Source organism: Lacerta agilis, chromosome 2 (assembly GCF_009819535.1).
Source record: "Lacerta agilis isolate rLacAgi1 chromosome 2, rLacAgi1.pri, whole genome shotgun sequence".
NCBI classification, from domain to species: domain Eukaryota; kingdom Metazoa; phylum Chordata; class Lepidosauria; order Squamata; family Lacertidae; genus Lacerta; species Lacerta agilis.
Window position 1 is genome coordinate 104,802,593 of NC_046313.1, and position 20,424 is coordinate 104,823,016.

The 20,424-nt window shown below is 42.4% G+C and overlaps 1 protein-coding gene across 1 annotated transcript in view; it reads left to right on the forward strand.

Annotated features, from left to right (window-relative positions):
* The window catches only part of LOC117042092 (zinc finger protein 208-like), a 49,833-nt gene that overhangs the window by 24,531 nt on the left and 4,878 nt on the right, over nucleotides 1-20,424 (forward strand). The window lies entirely within an intron of this gene.

The window sequence follows — 20,424 nt, forward strand, 5'->3', positions numbered from 1 at the left end:
AAGGTGTGTGATGAATCTGTTTTGACCTCCGCCCTTCACTGCCAAAATGATGGGCTGCTCTTGTCTTGTGGATCAGTATCTGTCAGGCTTCAGGGAATCGGCTTCCTCCCACCCTTTGCCACAGATAAGCAGAACAAAGGAAAAGGTATCTGAAGAAGTGTGCATGCACACGAAAGCTCATACCAAGAACAAACTTAGTTAGTCTCTAAGGTGCTACTGGAAGGAATTTATTTTTTATTTTGTTTTGACTATGGCAGACCAACATGGCTACCTACTTGTAAAAGGAAAAGGAATCTTCTTACCAGTTAGAAACTTTAACGATCCCAGCAAGAGAACAAAGAACCCGTCTTCACAGGAATGGCGGTGCTCCCAATGAAGAAGCCCACCCCCTCACATCCCTAGTCATTCACATCACTTCTCCGTCTTGTAACCTGAGCTCGTACCCTCTGTGCTTTCTGTTCTGCCACTTTCGTAGCTCTCGACCTTGGGGAAAGTGGATGGATGTTTTCCAGAGACAGTGAATCTGTTAACTCTCTCTCCCCCCCCCAGTGCTTCTCCAGTATTCCCCATCCAGAATTTCTCAGCTTCTGCCTTCGTAACTATGTTCCTCTGCAAACCACTGTTCCACATCTATACAGTCCTCCTGCTCCTGGGAAGATTCAGAGGGGAGGGGGAGGCTCCCACCATTGCGCCTCATTGCAGGAGGTGCTGCTTTTTCCACGCAAGGCTAGTTCTTGTTTTTCCTGAGTACGCGCCTGTAATCAGCGAGTGTGCTTTAGGCAGGAGAGCATTCCTTCGCTTCAGAGCATAAGATGCTCCAGGAGGCCTTAGAGCGAAGAGCGTGTATACACCATGAGAGCAATGGTTGGGGAACGGTAAATTAACTGTTGGGGTTCTTAAAAGGAGGCTGTTGTTTTGTCAGAGGGGGCAGGGAAGAAGACTCTTAGCAATGCCGAACAGGAAGAGATAAGCGCGCCTATAGGATACGTGTGCTTGCTACTCTGACTTTGAAGATGGGCAGTGGAAGTGGCATATGCTTCTGCTAAAAGCAGATCTAGGGAAGATTAAGTTAATTGCAACCTTAAACACACTTGGGTCCCATTAAAGAGGCTCTTCATGAGGCTAGAGGAACATCGCCCGGCCGTGAGGCGTGAAGGCCACTCCCTGCAAGGCTTTTTCCACCTGGCCTAGGGGGCGGGGCCCAGACTCACCCAACCCTGTTAAATATGTATTCTGTAGTTGATCTCCTTTGTAATGTTTTATTTTGAAATCTTTTAAGATAATATTTTAGTTTTCTGTTATGTTGCTTTGAATACAGTGGTATCAGGATAAAAACACCTCCAGTGAAAAACACTTCAGGTTACAAACTCCACTAAATCTGGTTGAGAACTTTACCTCAGGATGAGAACGGAAATCGCGCAGCGCCAGCAGGAGACCCCATTAGCAAAAGCGCACCTCAGGTTAAGAACAGTTCCGGGTTAAGAATGGACCTCCGGAACATATTAAGTTCTTAACCCGAGGTACCACTTTATTTCACTTTTTTCAAGTTGTTTTATTTATATTTTATTAATTTAATATGCTGTAAACTGCTTTGAGGTTTTTCTTAAAAATATAAAGTGGTATAGAAATTAAATAAATAATAATAAAGTATAGAGCGGGGATATCCAACATAGGGTCGTTCAGATGTTGGGGAGCAACTCACATAAGCCTCAGCCTGTATTGCCAAGATTGATGGGGGTTGTAGTTCAAAAGCTCAAGGGTGGAAAATTTCATCTTTCTTACAACTTTTCATTATGAATAATTCTAGGTAAAACTTGTTGATACAGAGCTCATTTTTAGCTTCTGGAAGCAGCTGGTCACTTCTGCTTTATAAACAAACCCAAATATATTGACACACTTTACTTTAAAACCAAATTTCAGAACAGAGGCAAACATAAACTTTTTTTAAATAAAAAAACTTTTTTTTTTTACTTTACAAACCATTATCTTTACAATCCATGAGTTGCTTTTCATATGTATAAAAATACTTTGTTAGCAATGGGGTATAGAAATAATAATAAAGCAAGCTACAATAAAAGCATTATCAGCATTTAAAAAGAAATGCTAGTGGATGTTCAAGGCATTGAGTTACAAATTAAGGCAAAGATTAATTGCTAAGTAGAGCCTGAAGTAGAGCCTAGAATCAACCCCTGACCCCCAAAGCCCGCTTTTGCCTGTAAATGTACTTGATTCAAAGATCACCAAAATTGGGCACAAGATGTAGGCCATAATATAAAAATGAAAAACTGGGGGAAACTATGGAAGGTGGACCTAAAATTTACGGATTGTATAAATTTGAAAGAGAATTATATGAAAATGATGTATCGATGGTACATGACTCCTGTTAAACTGTATAGATCACGCTCTAATATATGTTGGAAATGTAAAGAGAAAGAAGGACCGTTTTACCACATGTGGTGGAATGGTAAAGTAATCAAAAATGAATGGGAAATGATTTATAATGAGATGGGAAAAATGTTTAAAATAACTTTTGCTAAAAAAAAACCCAGAAGCTTTCTTACTAGGTATCACAGGACAAGAATTACCAAAAGAGATGAAGAACTTATTTATGTATGTCACAGCGGCGGCCAGGATTCTACTAGCTCAAAATTGGAAAGATGACAAGATACCAAAGAAAGAAGACTGGCAAGTTAAAATGATGGAATACGCAGAAATGGCAAAACTTACAGGAAGACTAAGAGATAAGCACAATAGAGACTTAAAAAAAAAAACTTGGATCCATTTATGTTGTATTTGCAGAAATATTGTAAAGAAATAGACTAGCTAGCGGTGTTTGAGCAAAGACAACTATAAAAGGGAGAGTAATAGATAAGGAATAATGTTATGAAAATTATTAAATATAAGATGTAATTTAAAGGATATGCTGTAAAAATGATAAGAACAGAAGAGCATTTAGTTAAAGGGCATTAAAATGAAACAATGTAAGTAGAAGTAGCAAATATCTAAAGAACCAGAAGGGGAAGTTGAGGGAAATCATTTCGGGGGGGGGGGGAGAGAATGGGATGTATTCTTTTTTGTTTGTTTGTTTTTGTTTATGATGATTACGCTGTCTATAAAACTGTAAAAATTAATAAAAAATGTATTAAAAACAAAAAAACATAAATCATCATGATATTTTTTCTCATTAATTCTAATGGGCGGGGGCAAGTTAAAAGTCACCCCATGGAGGTATATTTGGGTTTGAGAGGCAGGTGATCCACTGCTGGACGGCCGTCTTGACGAGAATCTTTCTCAAGACCTTGTCTTCCTCAACCCAGTCAGGCCTTTGAATCGAGAATGCATTGGAACTGAATTGACAGGATGGAAGCAAGAGGATGGGCAATGAATCCTGCTACTTGCTTGGAACAGAAATTTATTTGGGAGACACTGTGCTGAAGAGATATATTTGCAAAAGGGAAAAAACCTCATAGCCCACTCCAAAAATTATCCAGGCTGCTACCTCTTTAAAATAGTTATTGCTTGTAATCAAAGCTAAAAATCACCTGGGCAGAATTACTGTATTTTTTGCTCCATAGGTCGCACCTCGTTTTTAGAGGAGGAAACAAAAAAAAATATTTTTCTGGTTTTCATCTTCTAAAAGCCCTGTTGTTGTTTTTTGAGGATCAGCTAAAGGTTTTGCAGTTTTTTTGCAAAGGGAAAAGCCCTGGTTTTTTGAGGATCAGCTAAGTTTTGCAGCTTTTGTGCAAAGGGGGGAAAGCAAAGAGGAAAAGCCCCATTTTTATGGGGTTCAACTCACATTTCTGCAGCTTCTAAAGGAAAGGGAGCCTTTTCTACAGTTTCCAGACAGATAATCTAATCAGCCAGTCACATGTCGCTGGGGAAACAAACAACCTCCCTCTGCAGCACATTCAACAATGGAGGGAGGGGCTGAAAGGGAGCTGGGACTCTTATCTCTCTCCCGATCTCTTGCTGATCAGCTGCTGAGTGGGGTCCTTTCAACACTCCCTTTTCTCTTTGTAATATAAAAAGCAGGATCATCTTTTGGCCCCTGGGCAATTCAGCTCCAGGGACCACCATTCGCTCCATAAGACGCACAGTTATTTCCCCTTATTTTTTAGGAGGAAAAAAGTGTGTCTTATGGAGCGAAAAATACAGTAAGTACTTAACCAGAGGTACCACTGTACATCCTAATTTCTTCAGAGTCAATTTACTGTTATTTTCTTCCAATATGTTGCCCATTCCCCTTTCATGTTCTCTTTTTTCACAGCCATGGCTTCCATTGGGGAAGTACACCAGGGTTTTTTTTTGTTTTGTTTCAAAAGGTCTATATTTGTTCCATATTTTATATGATTTTCTTATAATGTCGTTCAAAAACCCCCTGTGTACCTTCAGCTTGTCATATACCATATATGCGTGCCAGCTGAAACAGTTGTCGAAACTCTCTAGGTCTAGCAGATCTGTATCTTTTAATTTAAACTAATCTATTCCTTAATCCACACCAAGCCAGCTGCCACATGATACAGTTCAAAATCAGGTAATGTGAATCCTCTCCTTCTGGTCTATTAAAATCTGATGTTTGATTCTTGTTTTTTTTGCTGTTCCAGATAAACCTTGCAATATTTTTTTCCAATTATTAAAAAAATTCATACCTCCCAAAATTGAAATGGTCTGGAATAAAAACATCAATTTTGGTAAGATATTCATTTTTATTGCAGCTATTCTGCCCCAGGAGAGGTGGAGCCTGTTCCAGATTTCCAAGTTTTTATTAGTTTCATTCCTGATACAAATTAATGCATTTTGTGGATAACCAGATTCCTAAGTATTTGACTTTTTTCCTGCTCTCCAAAACAGTGATCTGTAATTCTCGCTTTTCCTCAGATCGCATGTTTTTACCTAATTTTTTTTTTATTGATTTTAAATCCTGACAATTGTCTATAGTCATTTATTGGGATGTATTCTTTGGGGTTTTCTGTTGTTACTATCAAATCATCCACATATGCTCTTACATTGTATGATTTTTTTTCTCCTGTTATAATTCCCTTTATTTTTTTCTTCTTTCCTCATTTCATTCATCAGTTTCCAGCACTAATATAAATAATAGAGGTGATAGGGGACATCCTTGCCTCATTCCTTTTGTAATTTCAATGCTTTCCATGACGTTACCATTAATTATCAGACTTGCCTTTTGTGCAGAGTAGATGGATTCTATGCATCTTTCAAACATTTTCCTGAAACCCATTAACCTGTTTCTTCATAAAACACCAAGAAATGTTATCAAATGCATTTTCAGCATCTATTAGCATCATTGGCAACTTGCTTTTCATTTTGGAATTCAAAATAGTCCAATCTATATACTGTATTTTTCGCTCCATTGGACGCTCCGGACCACAAGACGCACTTAGTTTTCAGAGGAGGAAAACAAGAAAAAATATTCTGAATAAAATGTACTAAACGACCGTATTTAATAAACAACCGGTATATCACCCCCTAATATTTTATTAAAGTTGGAAGAGGGAGGGAGGGAAGAGAGAGGGAGAACTCACATTTGTGGGTGACTGTTGGTGAAGCTGTGATGCTGGAACTCCGGAGCAAGAAGTACTGGTACAGGAGCCCAGAAGCTCTCTCTGCTTGCTTTACAGAGAGGCAGCAAGAGGGGAGAAAATATCACTGTGCCTATTAAAGCTACAGCCCCCACTTTTTCCCTTATTCACTTCCTTTTAGCCTTGCAGAGCCACCTCAGCCAAATGGAACCCTCTGCAAGGCTCATTATATCGCCAATAAAACACCTCATTAAGAACTATTAATACTGATAACACTCCCGCTTAAGAACAATAGGGTAAAGCTGTTAGCTGTTAAATCTTCCCTGAAAGGGGATACAAATGTATCGATCTGAAAATAAAACACTGAACCTTAAGGAAAACTTGTTATGCTTGGGTACGCATTTTTGTCTTTATTCTTGGACACTATCTCTAAAATTTATCCCTTCATTCCACTTTTTAAACTTCTGTATCCCAGAGGAGGTAAAAACACAGAGATCCATCTGATACAGGAAAAAGGATTTTATTAGTGAACAAATAAAACTAGAGAAGTCAAGAGAATGGCAAATGTACCGGTACATGCAAATGTTCAGTTCCCCCACCCCCACAAAATCCTGTCAGGCAACAACCACATCTTTTGTTTGTAAACAGGACAATCGGGAATATCTCTCCCTTCCGACACCCTATTCATCCGCTTTATTCCCTTCACCTCACCCGGATAACGATATCTGCTCCATTGTGCTTTTGCCGGGGTAAATTACAGTACCCGTAATTTTTTTAAAGTGAGATTTCCTCAGCTTTGTTTTGCCCTCAGGGTCTCAGCCTTTTCTCTGATTGCGACGATCAGGAAACTTTGAAGTTTAAAAGGAGTTTAGGCAAAGTGGTGGAGAGCCAGATTGATGCTGCTTCAAACCTGCTCCCCCCCCCCACTTGCATTACAGCGAGCAGGGACAGCTCCGGCTATCTAAACGCAAGGGGGGGGGAGCCGGTTTGCTGTTTGTGAACACCAGTTTTTCAAACCTGTTTTTGTGAACAGAGGTGGTGGGGAGCTTCTCCACTGCCACCCCCACCCCCCGCTGAACGCGGTGGACGGGAAGCGGCAACGGGGAGAGCAGCAGCTGCTGCTGGATCCACCCCGCAACCTCCGTTCCCAAAAAAAGCCTGTTTTGGTGAACGGAGGTGGGGAGGATCCAGCAGCATCTCCGCTGCCTCTTGCAGCTTGCTCAACAGGGAGCCTTCACGCCATTAAGACGCTCCAACTTTTTCCCTTACCTTTTCGGAGAGAAAAGGTGCATCTTATGGAGCGAAAAATACGGTATATAAAAATGTTCTCATTGCGTGCGCACGTGTCACCACCTTGCTCCGTAACCGCTGCACCAAACAGCATCAATTTAGGACAAAGCATAACATGACCATTAAGGAAGGATCTGGCATAATAAAAAATTTAAAAAACCACACCTGTGATGCCTAAAATATAGAATAAAGGCAAAAAAATTGGCACACATTACGTGTCACCAGCAACAGAACTGAAGACTGAACAACAACCAATAGAAAGGCTCATCGCAGGGCAGCGTCACAGACTGTGCGCCAACCAAAAAACCTCCTTCACCTCAGTCAGCCATTTTCAGACAGCAGGGACAACCCCCTAGTAATCTCCCTAGCCCCAGCCTCTGCCAAGGGCCTTACCGCCAAAAAAACAGTTAAGAGGAAGGCCTAAACTCTCCTTCCCCAGCCAGAAACGTTCTTAGTAGTTTCAGCTCCAGGCAGGAAAAGGTTTTTAGGCCCGGGCCATACCATTCCTTCTGGTGGGGGGGGGAAATGTAGGATGAGAAACTCAGCAACTATGCTTCGCTCCCTATCCTGTCTCCAAACACAATCCTTTCTGCACTGCTGTATCGCTTTACAAATGAAACTCCAGTTATCAGAAGAGGAAAAAGCGCCGCACACAAACGTATAAGGACCCTACCAGTTCCCCATCACCCTCCTTGCATTGTTATGGTCCCTTCTGACCCCAGGCTCAATGCCAGAGCGGACTGTACCATGTATTAGGTTTCCAGAGGGGGGGGAGGAGATAGTAAATCTAGGGCAAAGGTTTAATTCTATTAAAGGGGCATTTAAGAGAGAGACCAGGGTTCGAATCTCGCTACTAATCTCGCCGAGTGACCCTGGGCCAGCCTAAGCTACAACACAGGGTTGTTGTGGCTGGGACAAACCAGAAGTTGAACAGGGGAACTTCTTCAATTTCACTAAATCAATACAATCATTAAAAAAACATAAAAAACCACAGCAACGCGTGGCTGTGTCAGCTAGTATATTGATAACATTCCTGGTGTTATTCTGGATTTCTCATCCAGGGAGGAATCCTGCCTGATTTGGATTATTTGTTTTTATTTAAAAAAATTCCGGTAGCACCTTAGAGACCAACTAAGTTTGTTCTTGGTATGTGCTTTCGTGTGCATGCACACTTCTTCAGAGACACTTCTTTTAAGACTTTTTTAGTCTGCTAGGATACCTGCAAAGATTTTTTAGTCGCAGTTCAGTAGAGAAATTGGTCTATAATTGAAGGTTACCTCTGGGTCACTCCCGTTTTCATAATAAAATCACATATGCCTCTGTCTATGAATCAGGAACCCTTCCTTTATAAGAGATACCTAAGAGTTCTGGCTTCCAGTGGGCCTACTTTGCTAGAACTCTCTAAAACAAATATAAGGAGTTCTATATGGTGATCCCAGGTCGAGCCACATGGCCAAGTAAGTAGAATTCCTTGAGGAAAGATGTGGAATTCCAAAGATGGCAGAATTCAACCCCAAGTTCCTTGGAGGGAAGTCTCTAAAGGGGGGGGGGAGAACCTATGGCCCTCCTTAAGTTGGTGGACTTCGGCTGCCATCAACATCTGGAGGGCTGTGGATGCCCCATACTTGCTGTGCAAGTTTAAAGGAATATACCAGTATTGGGCCCCAAAAGAGTCCCCCCTCCCACTAGTTCTAAGAAGAACAATGAGTCACTGATAACCGATTGGAATTTAGGTGAGGTGCTCAGGTTGTTGTTGTTTGTGGTAGGCTTTTTTACTATTCACAACTACACACAGCAGGCAGGTAGCTCAACAGACAAAATGTTCCACATCTGTGGGAAAGCTGCGCCCGCTGGAATCAGTGGGGCACTGCCCCAGTAACCACAGCCTGCCCCCAGCAATTCCCCACCTGCTAGCTGGCTTTACTTACAACCAGTCAGGGGATAGGTCTGTATGTCATGGTCTCTGCTGCTGGTCTTCCTGCCCTATAGAGGACACCAGGCACACTTTACTGGAATTCTGCAGCTGTTAAAAAGCATACTAGATGCCTCAGTCAAAATTAATTATAATAACAAAACATTAGAACTGGGTTTTTCAATTCATTTTTTGCTACGGAACTTCTGCCCAGGTGATTTTAAAAAAATATTTTTTTTCTCTCAAACAATTTTTTCAGCAATACAATAACATACACAAAGGCCTTCTGCTCTGCTGAGCCTGTAACTTCCCTCCCCCCCTTCAGTAGGTTTTCTGCTTTCAAAACTTTATCTCGCACTTTAAATCTTTATTCTAATGTCCACGTTCTAGGATTTATTTCAATCCTGCTAGTGTCTTCACATTTTTGCAACATCTCCCAATACTTTTGGAGAAAATTCAGGAATTTGGGCGGGTGGCTGGATTAAAGATAAATAAAGGAAAAACAAAGATGATAGTTAAAAATATGACTGATTTTTTTTGGGGGGGGAAGAGTTAGAAGTCATGATAAACATGGAGATTTATTTTAAAAAATGGTCAAATATCTAGGAATTTGGCTTACAAATAATAACTTGAATTTATATAAAGTTAATTATGAGAAAGTTTGGATTGAGATAAAAAAGAATTTGGAAGTTTGGAATAGAATGAACCTTTCCCTTTTAGGTGGGATAGCAGCAATAAAGATGAATGTCTTACCAAAGATTTTTTATTTCAATCAATCCCGATAACAGCCAACAGGCAAACTTCTTGTTACAAAAAGATATATCAAAATTTGTCTGCAGTGGTAAGAGGATTAGGATAAAACATAAAATAATGATTGACACGAAAGACAGAAGCGGCCTCTCACTCCCAGACTTTACATTGTATTATGAGGCATCTTGCATTGTTTGGTTGAAGGATTGGATAAAATAAGAAAGAGAAGAAATTCTTGATTTAGAAGGACATGGTAACAAATTTGGCTGGCATGTGTATTTATGTTATGAGAGGGATAAAAAAACAAAGGGTTTTATAATCATATAATAAGGAAAGCATTGGTAAAGGTATGGAATAAATACAAAGATTTCTTAGAACCTAAAATACCATGGTGGCTGTCTCCAGTTGAGGCAATAGCAATGAAACCATTTAATAAAAAAGGAAAGTGACCAACATATTTGTTAATAGAAGAGGAGAAAGGAAAGATATTACTTTTTTTCTGTATGCCACGACAGCTGCCAGAATTTTATTGGCAAAGAATTGGAAGACGCAAGAGATACCAATAATAGATGAATGGCAAATGAAGGTTATGGACTTAATGGAGCTCGCCGAAATGACTGGGAGACTACGTGACCAGAAGGAGGAGATGGTGGAAGAAGATTGGAAGAAATTTAAATTATATCTTTAAAAATATTGTAATATAGAATAATTTGATACTTTAGAAAGGAAATTTAAGGCTAATAGCATAATAGCAGGGGCGGCAATCGGAGCCCCCCGTTGGAGCCAGGGAGTGACCCCGCTTAATTAGGTGGGAAAGAGGTTCCAGTACTGTGTATACCCTTGTGTACCCCCAGAAAAAGACACCTTATTCTTTTTTTAAAAAGCACCATAATTGCATGCGTGTAAGACGATCAACACTGCCAGTAGACCTGTACACAACCATATACACAAGAACTCTGTAGCAATGATTCTACTAGCAAATGAGGGGGGGGTTATGGGTAATAAACTAAATAGCATGGCCACTAGTCCCATCACTTACTGGAAAATAGAAGGGGAAGAAATGGAGGCAGTGAAAGATTTTACTTTCTTGGGTTCCATGATCACTGCAGATGGTGACAACAGTCACGAAATTAGAAGACGCCTGCTTTTTGGGAGAAAAGCAATGACAAACCTAGATAGCATCTTAAAAAGCAGGGACATCACCTTGCCAACAAATGTCCGTACAGTTAAAGCTATAGTTATCATAGTAGTAATGTATGGAAGTGAGAGCTGGACCATAAAGAAGGCTGATCGCCGAAGAATTGATGCTTTTGAATTATGGTGCTGGAGGAGACTCTTGAGAGTCCCATGGACTGCAAAAAGATCAAACATCCATCCTTAAAGAAATCAACCCTGAGTGCTCACTGGAAGAACAGATCCTGAAATTGAGGCTCCAGTACTTTGGCCACCTCATGAGAAGAGAAGACTCTTTGGAAAAGACCCTGATGCTGGGAAAGATGGAGGGCACAAGGAGAAGGGGACAACAGAGGACAAGATGGTTGGACGGTGTTCTCGAAGCTACCAACAAGAGTTTGACCAAACTGTGGGAGGCAGTGGAAGACAGGAGTGCCTGGCGTGCTCTGGTCCATGGGGTCACGAAGAGTCGGACACTACTAAACAACAACAAAAACAGCATCTCGAGTGCTGAGATCCTAGCAAGGGGAAGAGAAATTTACACATGCCCTACAGCTGTGATAACATCTCTCTAAACGTCTTGCTTTTCATACTATATCTATAGTTCCCTCAACCATTCCTCTTAGGGCTTGGTTTCCTGACTCTTGGTCAGTTTAAGTCCAACTCCCATTAGCCCCTGCCGGCATGACCAACGGCCAGGAACAGCGGAAATCATAGCCAGTGGGGTGTGGGCAGGCCTCAGGTTTGCATGCTCTTGCACAACTGTCAGTTTGGAAGCTTCCACTGTTTTTCAGACCAAGGGCCAGGTTCCCTCCTGGATCGTCTTCCAGGGGCCACATGCCAGGGCTGGTCAGGGTAAGAGAGGCAAAAGTGGGTGAAATAAGGAGCGCAGCTTTTGCCTTTGTACAGGAAGTTATATCTGAAGACAAAAATCTGCCCTCTATCTAGGCGAGGAGGAGGCATTGTCAAGAGTTGAAAGACTCAACCCAGCCTGCTAAGGGGCGAAGCAGAGCCATGGAAGAGGGACTTCCGGCTGGCGACGCCATAGCGGGAGGTCGGGGCTGCTTCGGCTCCGAAGCGCCCGATCCATCCCGGGGGTTAGGAGCCCCGCAACCGCAAAGCGGGGCTCCGGTTGGGGTGCGGGAAGAGCGTCCCGCACCCTGGGCTCCCCGGCGGCGCCCGTAGTGCTCCGAACCCTTCCCCCGCTCCCCCTGTAAGGGGGGAGTGGGGGTGAAGGGACCACGGAGCCGGGCCATAGGGGGATATGCCCCAACCGGGATGCAAATGCGGCGACCAATCCCGAGATGAGCGTTGAAGTTCTACCTGCGATGTTAGGTCCTGAAGAACCTGGTGGTCGTGAGTACGAGATGGGATTAAATACTATACTGTTTGGAACGATCCGGGGGAAGAAGAAAGGCAGCCTGCTTCCCTCCCCTTGGCTAATAGAAGTTAACCAGCTTGAATGACTGTTGCTACCAAATGGATTACAAAGTAACTAAATTTTGGAGAGTGAGACTGTTATAATTTCCCTTCGGGGAGTAAAGGAGTGGAAGATATCTCAGTTTGAAAGTTTCGGTCTTTGCATGCTGATTTCATGGAAAAATGGCGACGAAAAGTTCCAACCGAGGTGGAAAACAACCCTCACAGAGGAAAGGACATAGAGACAGGAACTGTAATATGATACTTACCCCTACCCCTCTCTCTACTGTGCTGGACTTTGTTTGCAAACTTGTTTCGAATTCCACTTTGACGGATGAACAAAGACTCCTCGAGCTGAGATCGGAGATTCTTTACTGGAAAGTCAAAGCCTTGTGCGGGGGCCTGATAAGAAATGAATTCCCTGCAGAGGAGGCTGCTGATCATTTTGACACTTTGGAAGGACGCGTCTGCAGCGAGCTGAGAGGGTGGATAGGAGGATGGGAAGAAGAGATAGGGCTGCTCCAAAAGGGAAAAGACTCCGTTTCTGGGGGTGGCAGCCCCAAAACGGTGGCAAGTTTTATTATATCCAGCCCCCGAGGTGTGAGCTCGAGGGCATGGGACAAAGAATGGAGCTACTTTCAAGAAGAATGGTTTGGAGAAATGGAGCAGCCGGAAGACCGTGGGAAGGACACCCGGGAGCTCGCTGCAAGGAGCGCTTTGAATTGTGCCTGCCTCTGTGACTTTCAGGGAAGAAAAGACAATGGGAAAATCGGCTCTGGCACTGCTAGGAGAAAGACAATGGACAGAAGGGGTGTGGGGTGAAGTACTAAATAGAATCTAAAACGGCTGGATATGGTAATATGAAATTGGAATGTGAAGACTCGATGGTGTATTTAGATTTTTTGATTTCTAAATGAGATATCTGAAGATTTATGTGATTAGCAGCAGACTTTAGGTTAGAAGAGTAAGTAATGTACAAGAATAAGATAATGAATAACAGAAGAGGATTTAAGATGAGGTATGATCATATTGGGGTAGAATTAAGAAAACTAGAATAAGATGAATTATAGATCATGTTGAGTAAGATGATTATTGTATTTTATATATAAAATTATGTTAAATTTTGTAAAGAAGGGGTTAAAAAAAAAATAGATTAGGGGTAAAACCAAGGGTGAAAAGGCAGGGGAAGTCGCGTCAAGATATGGAAATAGAAATTTTTTTTTTCTGAGAAGAAGTTTAAGGAAGAAGGAGAAACTTGGCAATGTTTTTGTTTGTATTATTGTTGGTGTGGGTGGGGGTTTCTGTTGTAATAAGAAAAATGCCAATAAATTCTTATATAAAAAAAAAGGAAGAGGGTGGCGTGAATTCAGAGGACCACAGACCACATGTGCATTTGGCCCCCCAGGTCTGGAGTTCTCCACCCTTGGCACATTAACATCATGTGCAAACCAGGTAAGTGTAAAGCATGGGTAGGCAAACTAAGGCCCAGGGGCTGGATCCAGCCCAATCGCCTTCTAAATCTGGCCCGCAGACGGTCCGGGAATCAGCGTGTTTTTGCATGAGTAGAACGCTCCCTTTTATTTAAAATGCACCTCTGGGTTAATTGTGGGGCATAGTAATACGTTCATGCCCCCCCTTCAAAATAGAGTCCGGCCCCCCACAAGGTCTGAGGGACAGTGGACCGGCTCCCTGCTGAAAAGGTTTGCTGACCCTGAACTATCCCAGGACTCAGATCAAATTCAGCTGGTAGGATTGCAAATGATGAATTGGGAGCAAAGGTTTTGTATGAATATATAACCTCAAGTTATTCTGATGCTTCCAAATGCACTGGTACAAAAAAAATTTCAGACTGAACAAGTGGTATAATAATAATAATAATAATAATAATAATAATAATTCCCCAGCCCACTTTGGGCAGCTTCCAGCAAAATATAAAATCATACTAAGACATCAAACATTAAGAACTTCTTGATCCTGCTTCTTTGAGAGAAGCTGACAAATTTAGGATAGATACTCTATTACCATTATATAGCAATTCAATGACAGGGACCAGGCATAGGGCCTTCTCAGTAGTGCTGCCCACCCTGTGGAATGCCCTCCTGTCAAATGTCACGAAAATAAACATCTATCTGACATCTGAAGCCAGCTCTGTATGGAGAAGTTTTTAATGTTTGATGTTTCATTGGTTTTTTAAAAAATATTCTGTTGGGAGTCTTCCGAATGGCTGGGGAAACCAAGCCAGATGAGCGGGTATAAATAATGTTGTTATTGTTGTAGTATTATTATTATGCCTAATTGAATAGCAGTTGCTGGAAGCCACTGGAGGGGAGAGGACTCCAATCCTCCTGGCAGGCTTGGCCACCATGAGGAGACAGTGCTGAGATTCCTGCATTGCAGGGGGTTGGACTAGACTAGATGACTCTCAGGGTCCCCTTCCATCTCTACGATTCTATGATTCCAGCAGGGTGCGGGACTAGATGGGCTTGATTAAACTACAGTGCTCTTCATGTGATCTGTGTGTGCATGCAGACGCACGTCTCTCTCTCTCTCTCTGGGTGTGTGAGAGGCCCCTGTCTCTTCTTTGCAACGAGGATGAATCACCTGCAACACCCCCACACTAGACCCTCCGCTTCCCTGCCTGCTCTCTCTCCACCCCCAACCCAATTCCATGGATATTGCATTGCAATGCATTGCACAAACACCCCCCCCCAAGCTTGCTGCACCCCAAGGCGCTTTGCGCTCACCCGATTCTTTGCAGGACAAGGGCAGTGCACGACGGCAGAGGGAGCGGGCCAGCTGTTCTGCTTAAGCCGCGCCCCCCTTTCCCAAGTCAGTATCGAGCAGCCCCACCCTCTCTTTCTTTCTTTCTCTCGCTCTCTCTGGCAGCTTGCACTCTCTGACTTTAACCCTTAAGGCATCGAGCATATGTTCCCTATACTGGAAGCCCAGGTTCCCTCCCTTATCTCCCCCTTACAATTATCCAGCGGAGATATCCTGCCTCCCACGCGGGGGCTCCCATTCCCGCTCCCGGTGCCCGGGATAGCTGCCAGCGTCGCCAGGATTTCGGGTGAGTGCAAAGCCAGTGGCGGGGAAGAGGGTGGGGGTCCAGGATGAGAAGCCCCGGGACGGGGAGAGGCGGCCTGCACAAATTCTGGGCGGGGAGAATAAGAAAATGGAGGAAAGGGAGGTGTTTTTGCAATGGGGCCTTGAAGGTGGAGTGGGGGGGAGGGGTGTTTCAGCTGTGGAAAGAGACAAGCTTCTTCCTGCACGGATCTGGTGCAAATAATGTTGCAGGGAAGGAGGCGGAAAACGGGAGAGGCTTGGGCATTGGTGGCCAGGCTCGCCTTAATAATAATAATAATATCCCGCCCATTGCCTGGGTTTCCCCAGCCACTCTGTGCTGCTTACAACAAAATAAGAAACAGCAAGAACATCCAAGTCTTCCATTTTGTAGAGGAGATGGGGACATAGATGGATGGCGGAGGGAGAAAGCGGAAAAGATGGAGAAGAAAACAAAGGCAGGGAGATTCTGGCAGGAAGAAGGAAGGGGTGAGTCCTTCTCCAAAGCAGCTCTTTGTTTTTTGAATCCCTTTCATAAAGTAGTGGGTGTATCTAAAAAAGTTTGTATGCACACGAAAGCTCATACCAATAATAAACTTAGTTGGTTTCTAAGGTGCTGGAAGGATTTTTTTAAAATTTTGTTTCAATAAAGTAGTGGGAGCAGGGCTGTATTTAGGTTTGATGTGTCCATAAGCTACTGAAGGTAATTGGGCCCTTCATTTGTCCAGTTGTCCTTTGTCAACAACAAATTGTCGCTGTTTTTTGTGTTCAATATATGCTATATGGTAATTTATGGACCTAGGTAAAGGGACCCCTGACCATTAGGTCCAGTCACGGATGACTCTGGGGTTGCGGCGCTCATCTCACTTTACTGGCCAAGGGAGCCAGCGTACAGCTTCCGGGTCATGTGACCAGCATGCCTAAGAATTTATGGACCTAATAGTTATCTAAAGCCATTTACACATAACAAAATACGTACGTGATCCGTTCCGGGTCGTGGTACGTAACACAGGCGTGCATAACATGAACGCAACCCAAAAAAAACAAAAAACCGGAAGAAGCACGATTTGGGCGCTTCTGTGCATGCGTGAAGTGCACAGAACGCTTTTGCGCATCTGGGGGTCGTGTGCACTCTGGAAACACTTCCGGGTTGCAGGTGTTCGCAACTCGAACGTCCGCAACATGGGGGGTGCGTACATATTTTCTCAGTCTACATATTTTTGAACTGAAATATAATTACAAAGTATATTAATAGTGAAATACAAATAAGAAGTATAGCAATAGTTGTTCAGCTCTAACTAGAAATGATTTTTTTATTCATAACAAACTTAATAATGCAAACACATTGGCATTTGGCAATAACAAAAGTTTTTTTAGAAACACAATTTACAAAAACTCATGTTTTGTAAACTTGCTATAACATGAAATAATAATAGGTGTAAGTACATTATGCAAACTATTATAAATAGCTTTATTAATATGAAATTAAGTTAAGGTTACCAGATGTTTTTCGATGAACCCGGGGACACTTTTCAACTTCAGTTGAAGGGGATGGATTTTGTCAGGGGACTGATTTCTAAATCCAGGGACTGTCCCCCGGAAACGGGGACATCTGTACAATGCGATTGTAGTTTATACAATGCATTTTTATATATAATATCAATATCACCATAGTAGTCCACACTGTTCATTGGGACAGCAGACCTTTGTACCCTGTTACACTTAGTGAGTGTAAAAGATGGTATTTCTAATATGCCACATTCACAAATAATACCAATACTATACAACCTGTACATCAAAAAATTATTTTACTGTACAGGACTAATTATATTAATGCATCTACCCAATACCCATTCAACTGTATACTTTTATCATTTATTATTTATACCCCACCCATCTGGCTGGGTTTCCCCAGCCACTCTGGGCAGCTTCCAACAAAAGATTAATTACATAAAAACATCAATCATTAAAAACTTCCCTAAATAGGGCTTCAGGTGTCTTCTAAATTGCAGGTAGTTGTTTATTTCCTTGATGTCTGATGGGAGGGTGTTCCACAGGGCGGGCGCCACTACCGAGAAGGCCCTCTGCCTGGTTCCCTCTAGCTTTGCGTCTCACAGTGAGGGAACCGCCAGAAGGCCTTCGGAGCTGGATCTCAGTGTCTGGTCTGAACAATGGGGGTGGAGACGCTCCTTCAGGTATACTGGGCAGAGGCCGTTTAGGGCTTTAAAGGTCAGCACCAACATTTTGAATTGTGCTCAGAAATATACTGGGAGCCAATGTAGGTCTTTCAAGACCAGTGTTATGTGATCTCGGCGGTCGCTCCCAGTCACCAGTCTTTTTTGCAGCATCAATGTATACTGATGCCCTTTGTGCCAGATTTGATTCTAATGTCTATCACGGGTATTAATGCTTTGATTCTGAACTTGTCTCTTGGCTTAAGGTTCTCTAAAGCTTCATCTTCATCCTCAACTATATGCCTCCTTCTGTATCTTCTGATTTTCTTGTAATCAACATCAGGCAATTTGTCCTTTGCCTGTTCTTTAAAATGATCAAAAAGATCTCTGGAACCTTTAACAAAATCAGAAAGTGAAGCATACAGTTTACTGCATACAGTATTTTTCGGTTCATAAGGCGCTCCGGACCACAAGACGCATCTGTTTTTTAAAGGGGAAAAACAAGGGAAAAAATATTTTCCTGGTTTTCCTCCTCTAAAAGGCAGGGAGGCGGGCGCTGGAGGGGGAGCCCCTTCTCCCTTCACAGCAGCTCATCCCCGCTTGCTTTAAAGGGACATGGGGATGAGGGGGAGAATGCTCCGTTTCTCCCCTCGTCCCCATGTCCCTTTAAAGCAAGCGGGGATGAGCCTGCTTTTGGCATCGGGGTGCAGGGTGGTGGAGAAAGCAGCAGCATCCCCGCTGTTTTCTCCACCAACCTCCCTGCCGCCCACCAATCCCAAAAGCAGGCATCGCAGGTGCCTCCCCCCACCTCCCGCTGAACGTGGCGGGGGATGGGGGGAGGCAGCGGGAAGCGCAGAGGGTGTTGCTGGATCGTGCCAGCACCTCCGTTCGCTGAAAGCAGCTTCTTTTGGCGAACGGAGGTGCTGGCATGATCCAGCAACTTCGCGGCTGCCTCCCCCCACCTCCCGCCGAATGCGGCGGGGGATGGGGGGAGGCAGCAGGAGCGAAACCTTCATAAGGCGCACAGGGATTTTTCCCTTCCTTTTTAGGAGGGAAAAAGTGTGTCTTATGGAGCCTAAAATACGGTACATCTAGGCTAATTTTGGGGTCTTCCAGTGATTAACTAGCCTTATGGAATTCATCCAGCAAATGACTCCACAAATATAATATTACCATAAATTCAGGCTCCTCCATTTTATTCAAAATGTTTGTGGCCTGATTTCTTGTGGTATCAATATGCAGCTGATGCAATGCAGAAATTATTCTATCGTAACTGTCAAGTACTGCACCTGTGGCCCTTGAATGAGTTTCCCACTTGGTCTTTGATAAAAAAAAAACTTTGGAACTTTAAATTAAAAAAAAAAATTATTCAGATTTTATAACAAATTATAGAATAATCAAAAGTTCAAATTGCATTTTACATTCCAATTAATCCCCCCATGACTTCCCCCAACTTCCCTTTGTGGGTTATAGCATATTCTTTTCTTCTGCTTATAATTTTATACAGCTTATATACTTGAAATTAAAATTATACCTTATAACCCTCCCTTCTCCTTTCTAGCACCATCTTCCCCAGCAAAGCGGGCGCTTTAGGCACAGCCTCCAGCACGAGCCTGGGCTATGGTTACCAGATTTTTTTCAATGAATCCGGGGACACTTTTTTTCTTTTAAAAAATCATTCTTTAATATCTCGTTACCAGTGGTGGACAAACAGTGGAGTCTCACACAGCCCTCCTCACAAGAGAACTAGGCAAAAAAAGAAAGAAAGAAAGAAAGAAAGAAAGTCACGGGAATATCCAATTAACAAAAAAATCTACACCGTGAAAGATCCCTGTAACGAGATGTGCGTATATTTATATAGCAATACTTAAATAAACAATGTATATGAGAGCAGGATAGCTCAAAAAAAACTTCAAAAAGTTATAAACTAATCCAAAGGAAAATAATAACTTAACAAACCTAACAATTAACTCTGAATATCAAAAATATATACCAAACAAACTTGACGAGTTGCCGGCTAAAAGTCTCGTTTCACTGTGTGATCTATGAGTTTCCTCAGAAGGGGAAAAAAGAAGAAATTATATTTTATGTAACTCAAGGTAGCTAAGTTGCTTTTAAATATAGGGGGAGGATAAGAAACTTCAAACAAAGAGAACGCTCCCAGATAGTGAGTGGTAATATTCCAACTCGTAACTCTAATTAAGCTTCATTCCAAAGGTAGAAACCTAAATTTAAGTTCAAAAAAAGCTCCATGGCTTGTAAAATACGTCGACAAGGGGCTATGCTAGCTCCCACGATTGTATTGTTATGAAGCTGTTGCAAAGACTGTTGGAAAGCGTTCCTAGTCGCTGACTTATATATCAACTGGTACTTAATTCTTAAAAGTATGTGCTCGCATGTTGTAGGGTATGTCCAAACTTACCTACACATATTGTAATAATACAGTATTACATATATATAAATGTAGGAAAAATTATATAAATGTAGGAAAGGTTGAGATAATTTTTCCTACATTTATATAACTTACTTCTCCATACAAGGGCCACCCATGTATTCAGAGCAGTCCTTTGCAAATTAAGTCTTTTGTTCCATGGGATCTACTCTCAAGCTGTTGTAAGCCAGAAAATGGCTTATCTCTTGAGTTTACGCCAATAAAACTCAGAAACCAGAGGAGTTAGGAGTCTGACATTGTTTATTGCAAAGCAATAGGTTACAGTTGGATCGTTCCGCAAGCAGTGGTATTTATATAATTTCAAACAAAGCATTTAAATTTTCACTGATCATATACATCAGAGATGTCCAAGCGGTGGACCTCAATGGACAGGTAGACTTCTGTGTTGTTTTGGGTCGATTATGGGACCTTTGAAGGCGCCGCCTCCTCTCCGCAACCACTTCTGCACATGCTCCTCTTTCTGTGTATGCTCAGCAGTTCCTTGTTTTAATGTTTATTGTTGCCAAAACAATCTAAATTTTTGTTATGTTCCCCCCAAAGTCCCTTTGGAGTTGCACGTTCCTGATATTCATCATTACCTCATTTTATTTATAATACACATGGCCAATAAGCACTGACCATTTTTGCTGAATAAGTTTTGATTCCTACCGCGTT